At 40.2% G+C, this 18,925-nt stretch overlaps 1 protein-coding gene across 6 annotated transcripts in view; it reads left to right on the plus strand.

Annotated features, from left to right (window-relative positions):
- thrab (thyroid hormone receptor alpha b) overlaps positions 1–18,925 on the plus strand; it is a 240,256-nt gene that overhangs the window by 32,573 nt on the left and 188,758 nt on the right. For 3 of the 6 annotated variants that reach the window (XM_085169641.1, XM_085169643.1, XM_085169645.1), the window contains exon 1: positions 9,347–9,890. The exons of 1 other annotated variant lie outside the window; for it this stretch is intronic. The gene's annotated coding sequence lies outside the window, so the exon portion shown is untranslated. Of the gene's footprint in view, positions 1–9,346; positions 9,891–18,925 lie in introns of those variants that run through there. 2 more of the 6 variants (XM_085169642.1, XM_085169640.1) reach the window with 2 other exon arrangements.

Consider the following 18,925-nt stretch of genomic DNA (forward strand, 5'->3'; position numbering starts at 1 on the left):
AATGATCAGGGTTAAATCATTTGGCGTCCTTGGCCTACTGGGCGTCTGGACTTCTTTTCTTTTCTCTGGAAGATCATCCTTTTGTGAAGAAATGCTGGTAGGAATTTTTTGTAATGAAAGTCTCGAGGGGCTAGTAAAAGCAATGGTAATAATAAACAGTAATACAGCACAGCTAAATGAATTTCCCTTTTGCTTATTTCATCGCCACACAGCAAGGATAACTGCAGGGATGACAATGAAGTTAACAAATGAAATGAAGTTAACAAATGAAACAAGTGAGTTTAGTCAAAGGAGGGGAAAACATTAGTTTGTCATGTTCACTTAAATACAAAAGAAGTATCCTAGAATCAGTGTTGGTCAAGTTACTTGAAAAAAGTAATCAGTAACTAATTACTGATTACTTCCCCAAAAAAGTAATCCTGTTACTTTACTAATTACTTATTTTCAAAAGTAATTAATTACTTAGTTACTTTTTAAAAGCATGATTTACAACCTGAATAGGTGATAAAGCGATAGATCTTTCAGCTCAATTCTACTTTTTCTGCATAATCCATCATACAAAATGTAATCAAATGGAAAAGTCTCTTTTTAAAACTTGTTTTATTAGTTTTAATCTTTTAATTTTATGCATCAAGCAAAAATTTAATTATATGCAACATTCTCTGACTGGAAGAAATTTGTTTAATATTTAAACCTATTTTCTGCACATTTCAGCACATAAAATAAAATATTTTTTGTGTTTACACTCAGTCTTTCAAATAGATGCAAGTAAAACACAGCAGAAAATAAATAAAGTCAAAGACTAGCGGTCCTGTTGCTCTGTTTTCACCTGTAAAGCAGGAATGGGGTAGGCGGAGGTTTACCCTGGTGCAGGTGTGCCGCAGCGGTCAGTGGAAGAATCCGCGAGTTTCTCTGTGAGTTTCCCATTACGTCATAGCTACTCGGTGCTTGCTTGGAAGTTTAGAGGGGTTTTTTTGCTGTAAAAAGAAGTTTTCTTCCCACGCACAACGGACGCTAATGTTTTTGTCACTTTTTATGGAATCAAACTCAAAGTAAGGTCAGTACTTCCACGCTTTAAACGCTGCACGCTCATACTCTCTCCCACACTCGATATATTATCCATTGTTGATCTGCACACAGCTGTTGTCACAAACGTCGCACTCGCTTACGTCACTGTCATGAGACATGCTCGCAAAAAAATCACGGTTTTAGTAACGCAGTAACGCAGCGTTTCTTCGGGAAAGTAACGGTAATCTAATTACTATTTTTGCAATAGTAATCCCTTACTTTACTCGTTACCTAAAAAAAGTAATCAGATTACAGTAACGCGTTACTGCCCATCTCTGCCTAGAATCTTCAATCACTGCTTTTACTAAGGAGTGTGATGTAGTAATATTCATGCAGATGGCTATAATATGTATAAACGTTATTGCTTTAGTTTTGCTGATTTCCAGGGTCCTCAGATTCCTGCTTCTTTGTGGGGATTTCGTTTCTTTCCTTTTGGGATGTAAGCCCTCTTAATCTGGTTTTTCGTAGCTTTAATTGTTGGTTTACCTCATTTGTTTATAAAGGGAAGTCCCCAGTTTGTGGCTTGCACATACTCCTTGCACTTTTTTTGCATTATTTTTTTCTTTACAGCGAGAACATTGGTTTATTTTCTGTTTTCTGGAGGTTTTGGTTCAGCACCTGCTTTGCATCTGACTTCAGGCAGGAATGGCAAGCAACCAAAAAAAAGTGTTTTGGGGGAATACACAAGTTTGGCTGAGCGCTCTTTAGGCCTGAGTGACTGAAGCATTATCAGCGAGATATGTTGAGGCTGTTTTTCCTGGTTGTGGCTCTTGCACAGTGAAAGCATTGCAGTTAACATCATCACCTCACAGCAAGAATGCTCTGGCCTCAGATCTGTTGCTTCCATAGGTGTGAATGTGAATGGTTGTCAGTCCGGTGATTAACTGCATGTAGTGCAAAACACATATCAGCAGTTGATTCTGCACACGCCTCAGGTAGTTTTCGTCCCACAGCGATGGGAGTTGGTAATCTTGCTGCAGAGTTAAAGACGTAAAGCCTGTCAGCTCGCCTGCTCCCTCTTATCCCATTACTCCCTGCAGTATTTGAAACTGAGATGCACATTGGATGAAAAACGTCAGCATTAACCTGCTTTTCTGCCACTCTTCCACAGTGAGTCTGTGGTCTTTTGCCGAGCAGAGACGTGGTTGCAAATGTGACAAAGTTAAAAGTATCTTTACATGCATGTAGCATGTTTTGAATTAAAGCGCATTTAGTCAATTATTCTGCATTTTTACCTTAACTAATAAATTAATCGTAGTGCTTAGGAGCACCACGCAACAAAAATCGAATTCTTCAGTTGACTCTGTTTTAACATAAGTGTGAGACGCCATCATCTTTCCCCCACTTTGAATTCCCAACTCAAAATAATATGTGCTGATCTATGAATCCTCGCTGATTTCAGCTTCTATTTAACCTCCTTTACATAATCGATACTTTTAACCTCGGTAGTTTGTGTGATTTTTACAGACAGATTAAAGACAGATTAAAATGTCAGACAACCTTGTGTCCCATATTATTGCTTGCAAAACACACTCTTTACACCACATTTAGTCTGTTGGGATCTGGTTACCCTAAAGCCAAACTTATGCTCGCTTGCAGATGTGGACAAGGACAGCTGCAAACATCACAGTTGAGTAGTTATTCCTATTATCCTTCTTTTTTCTAGTCCACTTGGATTCCGCCTCAAGGACAAATGCATAGTTGCTGCGTTATAGTACACATCGCAAAAACTGAAGACCATCCGTTTGCATTTGCTCTTTGATTATGAAATGTCAGGAATTGCACCCATAGTGTCACAGCTTCATTAATTTAACAAAAAAGTAAATAAAACACAACCTGTGTTAGTTACTGTGTAACAATAATGAAACAAAGACATGTTATTTGTGACTAATTACAGCCAGCAACCTCCTGCAACCACTCTCCAATCAGCAAATACACATTTTTCCCTAGTGACTGGTGGATACCAGAGGAACACTCACTGATTTCCAGGCATATGTTTAACAATAAATTTCACAACAACTATCAGCAGCATGCAGCAACCAATCAGGGTGGACTAATTTTTCCCTCGGTCAGTGGTTGCCGGGGGTCCCCAATTGGTCTGTAGGCCTGTGTGACTCGAGCCTTAGAAATGGACATTTGAAGTAGATCACACACAAATTATACTAGATGAAAAAAGTTGCTTTTAAAATTATCTTATTTATAAATGTATTTATTTTTATTTGCTTTAATCATTTATTTATGAATAAAAGTATAAGTAACCACGGTTGCTTGATCTCACATATTCTTAAAAAATTACGACGAATGTCTGAGAATGTATTACATTCAATTTAAATGCAAATAAACAAAAACATTCATAATTTTACTATCACGTAAACTGTGTGGAAATAATAAAGGACTCTCTTCGATTGTTTCCCCAACACAAGAAGTGAAACTTTTAAAACCCAGCAGTTGATTGTATTGTACTGGCACATAACCTTGAGCACAGCAGGGCCTGTATTAAGCAAAGAACAATATGTTAACTTCAGTCAACAGAGATTGCTATCTTTACGGGCTAGATTAGGTACTTGTGCAATTAAGGCAGAGTACAAGCTGCGCATGGAGCGATCCATTATTCAGAGCAGAGCATCTCTAGTATCGAGCTCTGACAGCCATTTGTTAGATTAACTCTCACTCCCGTGCACCGGACAATTCATGCTGAAAAATGTATACTTTAATTGGAAAGTGTTGCTCCTTTACCTAAACACACTAAGCTTGTTTAAAGAGTTTGTCAGAATGGTGGATGCTGCTGGGGTTCTTCAAAAAGGATTTGACTGCTCATTTGCAGTTGCAGAGGACCACCTTGCAAATGTCACAGGTGCAGCTTTCCATTAAAGTGGGGTTTTGTTGTTATACCAACAAAGGAACACACAATCAGCGACAGGGTCAAAAATACAAGTGCAAAGGGAAAGAAGGAAATGAGGTTAAATCGAGGGCATGGGCATGACTAATGCTCACTTTAAACCACTTGTTTTTTATTCCTTTGTCCTCTCAAGTGTGAAATATTGTGGTCTGAATAAGGGATTCAAGATGAAGCTACCTTTCGTTCATTTGATTTCAGCGGTCTAGCCGGCATAAATATATTTATTGTATTTTCAGATGAGTTCCTCATGTGGAAATTGCATTTTATGCATCGACTTTCTGGTGCTCAAAAACAAAGATTACCAAAGAGAAGCGCTCCCAGTTAGTTTGCTTAATAATTGAAAAATCATTTATACAGCTGGTTCTGACATTTGGTATCAGAGTCATATTTACATTGTTCTTCTCATTTTGACTGATAAGCATTTTTTTTTTTATAACAAGCTTTTTAAATCCTACACATTGTACCAATGACAATATGTAAAAATTAATTTATAAGCAGGGCGGGCAATCAGTGCTTCCATAGGATTAACACTGGAAGAAAATGGGGGTTTAATTCAGTCTGTGACCTACGCAGACTGTTTTTATTGCTTTTTTATATCTCCAAAATCTCTTCAGCGTTGTAGCGTCAAGTGCAGAGAGACAATAAAATAGTGGGTTTAGTATTGAAGCTCTAAATGCCACAAGTACGCCAAGGCTGCTTTGGCAACATTTAGATATGGGCTTGAACTGAAAAAGTTGAAGGTTGTCGCTCGTGTGCTCTGGCATTTTGGCATAATTTTACTTATTATATGTACAGCCAGGCAGGATAATTAACAGCTCAAGCAGTAAAGCAAATCTTTATTTATATAACACATTTCATTGCATGGGGAATACAGTGTGTTTCACAGAGAGCCAACGATCATTAGAATATGCATATGCATGGGCACAGGTTTCACTCGCACGCTGGTGGGAAAGAGGACATATTAAGCGTGCCGCCTGGGGGTTTCCAATTAGAATTTTTTTTAGTGTCAGAAAATTAATTTCCTCCGTGGATTGTGGTGAATTTTTAAGCATCAACATGTGTCCTTTCTGCATCAAATAAAGCTGGACTTTATTTCTGTAAAGAAAACATAAAAACCTTTTCTTTTCGAAATAAAAGGTTCTGTTTTGTTTGGTTTTTAATTTTACTGAGAGGGAGGAAAGCTTAGGGGGAAAACATATAATTTTCCACATATATGCATGCTGTATGGATTGCTAAATGCAAAATCACAGTGACAAATTGCACAAAACCCAAGCGAAAGCACTGCAAGTTATTTGTCTTTTTAACCGCAATAAGTGTCTCAAATACAATCCTGAGCTTTCCATCAATTTCTAGAAAGAAAAAAAAATCAAAGACTCTTTTCAGACATATTTGACTGTGCCAGTGTTCGCATTTGGCATTTTTTTGGTTTCGTGGCTTCGGTAATGTTGATAAATGGTGAACCCAAATCCAAGTCTCGAATTTCCCAGATGCTCTCTATGCGTTTCTCCACATCTGTGGTGGGAATAGATTCATATAGAAAGGCTATTATCCATCCAGCTGTCCATCTTCGCCCTCATTCACGTATTCATCCATCCATTCTCCAGACCAGATGTCCTCATGGCATCTTCCCCCAGCTCCTTTACAGCCAAATCTCTGCATAGTGCAAGTAATGCACTCCTAGTGGATTCTGTAGTGGTTTTATGCCAGTGCAGGAAGAAGGGCTGACATTTGCAAAGCATGTAGCCAAAGGTTAAGTTTAGGTAGTGCGGTGTGTAATTAAAGTGCTTGATTGGACACTTGGAGGCTTTAATATTCATCCTTGAAATTGATCTTGTTGTAAAGTAGTTGCTCATGAATAAGCACTGAATTTGTGTGTCAGTAGGTGGTTGTACTACTGGATGAATTGGCAAAAACTAAAACTGCTCTAAAGTTCACAGATGATGCATTTCTCCACCATGCTGATCCTCCAGCTTCATTTCCACCAGCAGGTTGATTTTTGATCCAGAGTGAACGAGTCCTGCATCAACTGGCTGGAGCGCCGTGCAATTTGGCATCACAGCAGCCGCTGAAACTGATGACATCTGAACTAAAAACTCCAGATGCAGGCCTGTAAATCACGCGCCTATTCGACACTCTCTTTAAAGCAGAACAGAGAGGAATACATCATCATTATTATTAACTGGTGTCTTTCTGTGAGCAGCCGGTGGTTATTTGGTTGTTGGCGCTTTATTTTACAGAACGGGCTCTTCCTGAAAATAGAAGCGGAAATGAAACAAAGCAGCAAATGACACCAGCGCGACGCCAAACAGAAAGTCTCATATCAGGGTTCACATTTTAAAGCCCTGTGTGGGAATGCAAACACAAGAATCGTTCATGTGTGTGCTGCAGTGGCATTTGCACTTGAAATAAACCTTTATTCTTTACACATTTCCACTTCTGCAAAGCCATCAAATGTAAATGCCACACATTCTGGGTGTTCAATGTCAACAGAGTGTGTCGCTCTCGGAGCTGGCGACTGCCTGCATATTTGCGAGCAAGATTAGCTGGACAGAAATATCCGTATGGCTTTCAGGGGCTGTACATTCACCAAACACAGGATGTCTTTCAAGACTGGAGAGAGGAAGGAGGAAGCTTTTGAATCCCTGAAGCTTCACTTCATAAGATCTTCCGGCGCCATGTTCTTTTTAAGAAAAAAAAAGTTGGACTTTATTCTAAAAAAGATGTGATGGTATTATTTATATATATATATATATATATATATATATATATATATATATATATATATATATATATATATATATATATATAAGCTTTTGCACTTTACCATCTGATGATAGAATCCTTGATGCCTTCGGGATCTCAGCGGGACGGCTTACTTGAAACAATTGTGGTAATTTTGCTGCAAGAAAGAAGATTATGTTTTTCCAGCTGTTATTTTGATCAAAATAAGTGGAGTCTATTATCTCTCAAGAGTAAATGTAATATTATATTTGATGATAACAAAGAATATTATCCGCTTTGTATCCACAGTTGGTGTTAGCTATTAGATAAGTGGAATGATGCACAATAAAGCCAGAATGAGATCGTAGTGAGAAGAAAACACGTTTTATTAAATATGATGCCTAATCTAGGGGTGACAAACATATGGCTCGCTGACCAGAAATGGCACGGCAAGGGGTTCAGCCTTGCTGGTTGCCTTTCTAACATCCAGTGAGTTAAAAATAAGGAATATATAAGATGCACCATATATTAGAGCCAAATGTTAAAAAAACAACAACATTTAGAGCCTGCTCTTTGTCTGATGTAGGTTTCTATCTGCTCCGCAGTGCTGCGTCTCCTTTGTTATATTTTTCACTTCCAGCGAGGCAAAGGTCTAAACCACATGCAGGTCGCTTCAGCATCCCGACGACTCTGCTATGAAGCCATGCTGCTCTAATAGCTGCAGTAAGCTGTTTAGCATCATCATCATCCTGTTGAAATATATAAGCTTCCGTGAACAGGACATCATCTGGATGGAAGCATGTGTTCTTCTAAAACCTTTAATATGTTTATAGCACTGATGGTCCCTTTCCATATGTGAAAGCTGACAATTCCAGCGTCAAATCACAACAGTCGCCTCAAGGCGCTTTTTTTTTGCAAGGTAGACCCTACAAGGGTAGACCAAGGCGATCGTGGCTCAAGAGTTGGGAGTTCGCCTTGTAATCAGAAGGTTGCCGGTTCGAGCCCCGGCTTGGACAGTCTCGGTCGTTGTGTCCTTGGGCAAGACACTTCACCTACCGCCTACTGGTGTTGGCCAGAAGGGCCGATGGCGCGATATGGCAGCCTCGCTTCTGTCAGTGCGCCCCAGGGCAGCTGTGGCTACAACTGTAGCTGCCTCCACCAGTGTGTGAATGTGTGGATGACTGGGTGTGTAAAGCGCTTTGGGTTCCCTAGGGGGGACTAGTAAAAGCGCTATACAAATACAGGCCATTTACCATTTACAATAATACAACAGAGAACAACCCCCTATGAGCAAGCACTTTGGCGACAGTGGGAAGGAAAAACTCCCTTTTAACAGGAAGAAACCTCCGGCAGAACCAGGCTCAGGGAGGGGCGGGGCCATCTGCTGTGATTGGTTGGGGTGAGAAAAGGAAGACTGGACAAAAGACATGCTGTGGAAGAGAGACAGAGATTAATAACAAGTATGACTGAATGCAGAGAGGTCAAAATGAGCTTTGATACTGAGAAGATGGCGGCGTTTTAGAATTATGTTGACATATGGCTTCTTCTTTGCATGATGGAGCTTTAACCTGAATTTGTTAATGGCACGGTGAACTTTCACACACAATGACTTCTGAAGTGTTCCTGAGCCCATACTGTGATTTCCATGACAGAATCACGCCTGTCTTTAATGCAGTGCCACCTGAGGACCTGAAGATCACACGCACCCAGTATTGATTTTCAGCTTTGTCCCTTGTGTACAGAGATTTCTCCAGATTCTTGGAATCATTTCATGGTGTTATGTACCGTAGATGATGAGACATTCAAAGTCTAAAGAAAATTATTCTGAGTTTGTTGTAATGCGCATTTTTGCATATTGATGAACTAATTCCTAGCTTTACTCATGAAAAACTACCCCTACTTAAGATGCACATTTTATGCTCACCTAAATAGTTGCAAAATGTTTCTCCAGCATTTTTTAGGACCATTTTCCGAGACCCTTTTTACCCCCGTCCTTAATTTCTACATTGTTTGCTGGTGCTATCAAATTAAAAATAAAACAATATTTTCTTAGAATTGTAGATAATTTTATTTTATTTAGAAAAAGATTTTATTGGAGTAGGTTTGGACATACAAAAGAGTTAAAAGATATGATAATTGATTAGGCTAACAGATGAATCAATAAAATCGAGTGCTTTATTGAATAAAAATATTTCACTGTCCACCTTTCTTTAAAAATCAGCTGTAAAGGGATATTAATCAAACAAGACAATAAACTCGGAAGGATTATTAATTATTTTGGTGATTATTTCTAATCACTTCATGTGTAAAATGTCTGAAAAGCATGGGCATACTCCCATATAGTCAGTTTACGTTTGATTTTTTTAAGAATAATTGTTGAAGAATAATAATAAGAATAATTATTGAATAATAATTTAAAAAATTGCTCAATTTTCTTCAATAGACCGAATCAATTATATAAAAAAATGCACGCATTATTATATTTCCCCGGCTCTTACATTGTTTCCTATTACAGTGTTTCACGCCTCTGTTACGTCCATTCATGACATCTGAATGTTCGTTGAGGTGAATGACTCCCAGATTCCCAGGGGGAGGGAGGGAAGGATGAGGAGGAAACGGGGATGGAGGGGGCCTCCGAGGGGGTGATGATGAAGTCAATAAATAAGGACAAGTGAGGCGAGTCAAAGAAGAGGATTGCGCCGCATTTCACGCGACACGAACGTCCCGACGTGTGTCCGTGTGTACAGTGCGTGCTTTACAGTGGAATTCCTGTAGAGAGCAGTAGATAGTTTTAATAAGTGCTCACCCCGCCGAGCGCTCCCCTTACTGTACCGGGCATAAGCGGAGGGAGGAGCGAGCGTGTAGTATTTCTTTTTCGCTTCTTTCCCCCGATGTCGTTGCAGCCCATCCAAACGCTACTGGAAGGCAAGAAAAAGAGGAAACAAACGGCTTCAATCCGCGCTGAAGCTTTGCAGGAAGGAGCACTGGGGGTTGTTGTCCGAGCGGGGAGATAATTTGACGGTACGAGGAGCAGCAGCTTGGCCGAGGAATGGGCTCGGAGTGAGGGGACGGGGGAGCCATCCAGCGCTTCTCTACTGCTACACTTGTGCATGAACCCGGGGACTTTCTCACGCTTTATTTCCGCCTCGTATCCCAGCGGGAAGTTGTGTCCAAACCGCGTGGGGAGTAACTGAAGGTGAAGGTGAGTGTCGCGATCAACACGACGTTCACAGCGTGGTGGGCAGGCAGTTGTTTGGCGGCGCTAGCCTCAGTTGCCCGGGCTGGTTTGACAGATCGGATCAGCAGCGAAGGGTAACGCACGGAGTGGAGTCCAGCAGGGGCTGGGTAATCCTGCTCGTCACTCCGGCACCACCGTATCACTCCTGCTAGCAGTTGTCAGCATACCCAAAGTGATCGTCAGGGTACTGATAGAGCCTTTTTTTTTGTTTGCTTTTGTTGCGGACTGTGTGCAGCTTGGCATTTACGCCTGCTGCACACTGACGCGCACGGTCAAATCACGCATGCACACGTGCACACACGCATAGGGGCTGATAGCCTAACTGATAAAGATCAGTAGCTATGACAGGCGACACCTACAGTCCTCCTAAAGGGAACCTCAAGCGGCGGTTACCTGACCCTAATTTGGTTTCCAACTTTCTCTTCCCTCGGATGTTGCAGAAGTTGCAGTGCTGTCTGTAATCTAGTATCAGTAAGAGCACTGCAGATCAATACTTATTACTATGACTTAAGGCTCTAATAAATTAACTTTAAGTCAGGGGCGTTTCCAGGATTTTTTTTTCTTTTTTACAATGGGGTGGTGAAGGGGAGGTCCACAGGAAGTCAGAATATTTGATCAGAAATAGGGGAAAAAACGAGTTATTGTATTTTCAGGCTCCCGTGCAGCCCTGTGCACTAATGCAAGCAATATTAAATCAAAAGTAGTGTTGCACAAGAGTTTAAGCATCATTTTGTAGAGGGTGGGATTTCGACTCTTGAAGTAAAAGCTATGGCCATAATTTAGTAATAGTACTAAAGCTTATCATCAACACAAGTGTCTACAGTGAAAATAGTTATTATACAGATTGCACTTATTGAGTCATTAATGTGTGATTCACTGCGATCGTGCTGAGGCATATGATTCCACTTTCAATTCTGCTTTATCAATATCAATCTGCAAAAATAGCAATTGACTGTGCAAAGCTATAATGTATATGGTGGTTGAGCAAATCTACCGACTGTATGCAACCGCTGGTTATATCCATGCTCTCATTCATTGGTGGGTGGCCAGTAATATGTCACTGATGGGGGTTGTGTCACTCTGTTTCCCTCTCATGGACACCACAGCCCTGCTCAGGTGATGCAGAAGTAAGATTTTAAAGCACTGGAAATGATCTTGCATTGCAAACAGTCCTATAGATCAAAACGAGTATGCACTTTTAAGTTTGCAAGATCCTATGTGTGCATGTATTTTGTGCGTTCGTGTAAATGTAGCTGGTTACATAATAGTCCCTGTAATCCTTACAGGCTAGCATTTAGGACCTTTTCTCTTCCCGCTTCTGTCTATGCACAATTAACGCCCAGCACAGCTCTGATGATCGCTGTCGGATCTGATCACTTTATATTGCACATATCAGAGCATTGTTCCAGTTGATCAGCACATTAAAGCAATTGCAGCTGTTAAATGCGCTGTTATGCTGTGCATCCACTAATACAGCTTGTTTTAGATAAACAGCTGCAGAATAGAGTACAGTTCAATACAGCGGGGTGGTTAAAGCCAGCTCTGGCATGAATGCCAAACCAAATGCAAAGTGTTGCCAACTGAACTGCTTAATGATGCCAAGAAACACCTTAATAATGCTTGTTAATATGCAACAGCTTCGACTGACAGACGACAAGCAACGCTGACACCTTCATCGTCCCCACGGGGCCATGTGAGAATCCCTGCTGAAAACAACCACTGTGCACAATTGCAGATCGTTAGTAAATGCAACTGGGATTGTTCGCTGTGCGCACTCGCAGCTGTTTGCGTGCAAAAGCAGTCATCGCCGCATTACAGCACTATAATAATGAAATCACTTGATGTAACCACTCTGCTTAACGCCTTTCCTGGGTCTGGATTCTCAGCGGCTTGTGCTGCGCTGATAGAAGGTGACAGTCTAAAAGCTGTAGGCTCTTGCAGTTGAATCCATCAAGCTTGCAACAGAAACACTTTCTCTGGCTCAGTGAAGCATGTATCCAATAGCAGACTATAAGGATTTTAAACATGCTAACCAGCTGCAAGTCTTAACGTGGAGAGTTTTTACATTTGGAAGCACTTCAGAGATAGAGCAATTTGCACATCAAAAGGACCTGAACCCTAAAAGTGTATGAGTCATATTTTTGGACGAGGCTCTAAACGACCGTACAGTCTCGGGGTTTAATACAAAAGCAGTCGAAAAGTGTTACTTTATGTCAGATGAGGTGATATGACCCCGGATGGCTGCGATTCATTAATCATTAGCTATCAGTTTAAATCTCAGGGTTCTGTCCCTGGGTTGATTATTAGCCTTGGACAAATCCACCATTCGAGTGTAGCCGTGTTCTTTAGAGGTCCATTTAGAGGTTGTGACTGTAAATGGACTGAAAATGAGGTGTGAGACAAATTTAAGTGATGTTTTTTTACACTCACACTTTTATTGGTGTAAATGTATTTATTTTTTCTATGCAAAGAAGAAAAGCAAATAAGAAATCCTGGCTCTGCTTGTTGACTGAGTGTGTGATGTAACAGGGTTGCCTGAAAGATCACAAGGATGGTGGATGCTCTCTTCTCTTCTCTTCTCTGGGGCTCCTTAAGGGGGCCAAGGGTGACCTTCAGTCTCTCCCGGCAGCAAGCACCCCAGCGGGCCTCTCTTTTTCAGACGCTCTTTCTTTTCGTCTTTCTTCCTGGCCTCCTTGCTCTTTTTCCTTCTCCTTATTCCTCCCCCCCCATCATCTACTCCCATCCCCTCCCTTTTCCCCATGGTGGGGCAGCAGAGCTGAATGCTAAGAAACGTAGAGAGTTCACTTATATAACCTCGACTGTGCAGCTGATGTCCTGGTCTGTATCTGCTGTATAATGATGTCAGAGCTGTCTAGAGAGGCAGAGGGCATGCTGGGTAGGCCAATATGTCAAGAGCTATTCCTGAACCTAGTATGGTGAATGGGTTCATTCCAAGTTTTCCTTCCTTTTTAGCCTCCTAGAGTGCATTTGGACCTAAATTCCAGGTACTGAATATAGAATTGACAGTCTTGGTAAAGGATCATAGATTTTATTGGATCATGGATTTTATTAGCACAGGTTGTCACAGTACTCATGCACTCTTTTCCCCATAAATGTACATTCTTGATTACCATAGGACATGTCAGTTATTCACTGGTCTTCACTGTCTCTTTGACTTTAGTTGCCCAACATCTGTGAGTTGACCCGCAGAGTTTTTGCCTTCCACTAATTAAACCATGAATCTAAATCATGAATAGAGTTCATAGATGTTTTGAGCTTTATTCTGTTGGATTTTATCAGTAAAAACATTCTTATTCCTGTACAAGTGCTCATGATGTTTGATTCAGTTTGTATTTATTCAAGCGAAGAAATTGGCCTCTTTATGCACAAAGAGAGTGCTCAGATGACTAACCAAACATCCAGCATCTTTGACTGAGTGTGCCTATACATGATTATGCATACTAATTAATGAGTCCAAGCATGCAAGAAAACAAGAAATGATATTAACCTGCATATTTAGATAGACTTTAGGGCTATTGGAGAGTTTGCCAGCCCTGTATAATGCTTACAAATGTACAGGTTTGACGGTAGCTTGGAATAACATACAGAAAACTAGGGATTTGCTCTTTCTTTGTGACAGTGCTGCAAAGCATTTTTCAAATCACAGTTAGGTAGCTGATTAATTCTATTATGGCACCAAAATACAGAATTATGCTTATTTCTGTCACTTATAATTAATTAGATTAATTAGATACCTAAACAAAACCTGTGCATTTACAATAAATGCTGTGAATCTGTTACCCTTTTACAAGCACTGTTGCCCATTTATTCTGTATAAAGGCAGTCTCGGCACCCCAAAAAGTAGTGTCATTGTTAAAACCTTTGTTTTTTAGGGCTTGATTTGCTAAAGCTGAATGGACATATTTATTTATCAGATTGTTAGAAATACAGTAAATTCACTTATTTACTGAACACACCCAGACTCGCTGCCTTTAATATAAGCGAACCAATTGTTCTTACATTCGTAGTCGCTCCCAAAGGCTGTTGGCTCCTAAGCCCTCGTATGAGTGTAGATTTGGTCTCAGTGTGGTTAGGGACACAGAAACCACAGTTTCCCTCCCTTTTACTGACTCAACATGTGACACAATTTTGATACACAGAACTATCAGTGTAGGATTGGTGTCCTCCTCAGTTACACTGTGTGCACATCTAGCTGACAGCCAGAGATGGGCAGTAACGTAATCCGATTACTTTTTTCAAGTAACGAGTAAAGTAAGGGATTACTATTGCAAAAACGGTAATTAGATTACCGTTACTTTCCCGTAGGAACGCTGCGTTACTGCGTTACTAAAACCGTGATTTTTTTTTTTTGCGAGAATGTCTCATGACAGTGACGTAAGCGAGTGCGACGTTCGTGACAACAGCTGTGTGCAGATCAACAATGGATTATATATCGAGTGCGGGAGAGAGTATGAGCGTGCAGCGTTTAAAGCGTGGAAGTACTGACCTTACTTTGAGTTTGATTCCATAAAAAGTAACAAAAACATTCGTGTCCGTTGTGCGTGGGAAGAAAACTTCTTTTTACAGCGAAAAAACCCCTAGAGTGCGCTAACACGTAATGGGAAACTCACAGAGAAACTCGCGGATTCTTCAACTGACCGCTGCGGCACACCTGCACCAGGGTAAACCTCCGCCTACCCCACTCCTGCTTTACAGGTGAAAATAGAGCAAAAGGACCGCTAGTCTTTGACTTTATTTATTTTCTGCTGTGTTTTACTTGCATCTATTTGAAAGACTGAGTGTAAACACACAAAGAAATTATTTTATGTGCTGGAATGTGCAGAAAATAGGTTTAAATATTAAACAAATTTCTTCCAGTCAGAGAATGGTGCATATAATTTAATTTTTGCTTGATGCATAAAGTTAAAAGATTAAAACAAATAAAACAAGTTTTAAAAAGAGACTTTTCCATTTGATTACATTTTGTATGATGGATTATGTAGAAAAAGTAGAATTGGGATGAAAGATCTATCGCTTTATCACCTATTCAGGTTGTAAATCGTGTTTTTAAAAAGTAACTAAGTAACTAAGTAATTAATTACTTTTGAAAATAAGTAATCGGTAAAGTAACGGGATTACTTTTTTTGGGGAAGTAATCTTACTTCTACTAAAGTAAGTAATTAGTTACTGATTACTTTTTTACATTAGTGAGAAATGGCAACGCTAATCCTACTGTTAGTGATAGGTGAAAGTTATGCACCAAATACAAAAATGCATATGACGTTAGTATCAAATATGAAATTGCCAGAACAGCGGTAGGCGCATATCTTCAACATCCTTACTATTAATTACACGCATGCCCTTATAGTTTGGTAATTTCATTAGACTTAAACCCCCAAATAACAAAATGTTTGTGTTCCAGAAATCAGTAAAGAACTGGATATTTTAATTAGTGAATAATTTATTATTTTTAAATTGCCTGAATAACGCCAGACAAACCAGTTTAGTTCAGTTTACCAGTTTCTAGGCCCCAATATCTTCGTGTCATGTGTTTAACTTCTTGCTGTACAACGCAGAAAAATGCAAATATATTAGTTTTGACATTTTTGTCCTGATGTTTCTCAAAAATGTATTCATATTATTTATTTCAATTACCAGATCGTTGGTTCGGCTGCAGTTTAATAGCAGGCCATCCTGCTGTAATGTTTTGGGCACACGGTAATGGTTCTAATGGAAAGTGGCAATTCAGACCTCATTAGCAGAGAAGAATGAGGCTAACCCTCCAGTGTGATGTCGTGGCTGGTTTGCGTGTTGCATTCAGAGGCCCGTGACGCTCCACCGCTGATAAGCATGCTGTGTTGGTGAGCACGACAAGAGATTATCACTCTGCTCTGCACCAGTCTTCACACAAACCTCTGGGGGTCCTGCTGTCTTTTAGATACTGCAGCATCTCATCCCTCTAACGCACAAACACACTAGTAGATGTATTACATCAGATGTCAGCCAGCAGCGGGTACTGAGTTCGTGGTTTTCTTTTTTTTTTTTTTCCTTTTTCATAGTGTAGCATGTTTGGGCCCCTCCTTTTTGTCTTCTCTTTGTAGGTTAGGTTTCGTTTTAATGCGTAGTTGGGTTTTTTTTTCAGTTGTTTCTGTTAAGCAGTGGTTTCAATGCAGATGGTTACCAGAGGCTCCCCTGCTTTATCTTTTGTATTTCTCATTCCCATTGAACCGTCGTTGCTCTCTGCTGCCGCTCCTCTTTGCCAGCTTTTGCTTCACCACCTTCCAAATCACCGGGGAAAATAATAACTTGTAAAATGGCCTTTATTGGCCAGAAAGAGCTGCAAGAGTGTTTTACACAGCCGCCCTTCTTTCTTATTAACGCCAGTCAGCTTGGCTCTGCCGGGGTACGACTGGGGCCACTCACAACTAGCTTTTCATCAACGGGAATACTTGGCACCATGGGCTGTGAGGTTTATTTCTGCCAGGGTGAAGCGTAGCACTTTACGAGGTGGAGTCCATCCGACGTTTGCTGGCACTGCTTCCTCTCTCTCTTGTCTCTCTGTGAGAGCCGCCTAAGTTTATGCAGATTTGTTGACATGTTGAACAAGCAGTTCCCGTGATGCTAAAGTGGCTATTTACAAAAAAAAAGTTATAAAGATTCAAAGCTTAATCCAGACAGATTCCCTACATGAGCATCCAGGATTAAATGGGCAATAATGCTGTCATTATCTTCGCCCCTGGGGCAGAAGCTAATCAGCTCATAATCAGAGGTCCTTTGAGAACTCCTTGTGTGATTATAAGTTTGTATGTGAGTACAACAGCGGAGGACGCTGAAAATTAAAGTAATCAACGATAACTGTAAGTTTACTCTAATAATACTCTCGATTAAGCTTTTTCCTGCACAGAAATATTTGTGGTAGCTACTAAAGAGGTTTTAGCCAGAGCTTCAAGAACATCATCAGCACTGTAATTATGATCTGCTTTGAGTTAACCCTTTAAAACCGGTGGGAGCGGGCACGCTCTGTTTTGCGTAACTATTTTTAAATCCCGGTAGCTCTGCAACCACGTGAGCTAGCACAATAATTTTTTTTGCATATGAAACCGGAGGAGTTGTACTTACATCTTATGGCATCAGCTTGTCCTCGGTCACAGTTTCCTTCCACATATAGCTTTGCAAAAACTGCATAAAAAGCGCTTGCAGGAACAAAAACATAATATTCCAGAAACACACTTTGCCGATACAATCAGCTGTTTGTAACACTTCCTACGTTGGAATAAACGTCAGCGCGAACTTTTGCATGTCCGCCATGACCTGCCCGAAACCGGAAGTGACGTCATTTTTGCAGAAATGTAGTTTTTTTTTTTTACCATCAGGGCCTCATGAGCCTATACTGGTGTTTTTAAAAGTTATATTTGACTTTATGACTTTCTGTGTCGTTTCTGGGATGCTTAGGACTCATATTGCACTGCTGGAAATAGTTTATTTTGATGCATATGCTGCTTTTTTGCAAATTTGCACTATAATATTTATTTTCGTTTTTCCTGCAGTATATGAAAATTGGTGTATTTCAAAAATAAAACTATGAAGACACTCAAAATAAATTTCCTGTTGTGGGAAATTATTTTGTGCAACTTTTTTGTATTTACAGTTTTGAGGGATAAGCCTCTTAAATTTCTCTAACTAGAAATATATGTTAAAAAAGCAAAAACGATTTTCAATTTTTTTGTAGTTTATTGCACTTTTTTGCAATTTATGTAATTACTATGCACTTAATGCAGACATGTTATTAAAGTCTGGGCTATAATGGTTGTATTGATGTATAGCAACTTGAAATGCTCCCAAAAATGGCACTACAGCATGTAAAAATATAATATAAGCTCTGGCGGACTTGGTTCTATGGTAGGTCTTAAAGGGTTAAGTAACACAGATTCGTTGCTTTTAGTGTGAGAGGAGCAGCTGGTACCTCAGACCTCAGGCACACAAGCCTGGAGACCAGTTGGCAAACCCCCTGGCAACCTCTGGTTGCTGGGATAAAAATGTGTACTCCGTAGCCGGTTGGTTGGTGAGTGGTTGCAGGCAACCAAAGCAATTGCACAGAGGTTTTCTGTGCAGAGCATGCCTTTCGGTGACAAATTTTACCAAGCGACAGCATGCAAACTTCATCAAGCTGTGACCTGTTACCAGTGTGCTGTGCATCAGTCTCTTACCCCAACTGCTCATTTTAAATGCTGTCTTAGATTATTTCTAATGTCCTGGGTGTATCCCTGTACTAACGATGTGCCAGTTGTCAGTTTCTTTATAAATACTAATTTTCAAAATGTCGATTTACTGATAGGCAGCATCAAAACTGATGTTTTTTGTTTTTTAAATGTAAATATTTATTTTTACTTTGATTTCTGTTTTTGCCATTGAACCAGAGAAAGCTTCCTTAGGAAAAAAAAAAGTCCTTTGGCTCTTCGTCACACTATTCTTGCATGATTCGCTGGTGCATAATTGATATGACACAACAAATTAGTCACAGGCATCAGTCAATGTCTTTATTTACCATCAGGCAAACAGCAGCCGCACCATCGTGGCCAATATCAATATTAGGCCAGTGTATCGGTTAATCCCTAAACTGTGCATATGACACGTGTAAATATCAGAAAATGGTTCAAAATGCCTGTCAAAAATGAAACATTGCACCTTTGAAAAAGCTGTTGTGTAAAAAGAATAAAGATCACAATCACAGCTAAATACCTCGCAGCATATGGGAGCAGAGCGCAGCTGACAGGGCTGCAAAGCAGTGGAAACGAACAAATTCTGCTTCCACTGGGAAATTTTCCACTCTTCAACATATTATCTGCTGGAGTAATGAATAACTCTGAGCAAAGAGATGCTTATAACAAAAGTCCACAATTACAATTTTGGCTCAGACCCAAGCCTTGATATGGATACTCTGTCCTGCCAGCATTTACTGTACATCACTCAGCATTTCATTAGCGCAGAAAAGAAAAAGC

Source organism: Neolamprologus multifasciatus, chromosome 8 (genome assembly GCF_963576455.1).
Source record: "Neolamprologus multifasciatus chromosome 8, fNeoMul1.2, whole genome shotgun sequence".
Taxonomy (NCBI): domain Eukaryota; kingdom Metazoa; phylum Chordata; class Actinopteri; order Cichliformes; family Cichlidae; genus Neolamprologus; species Neolamprologus multifasciatus.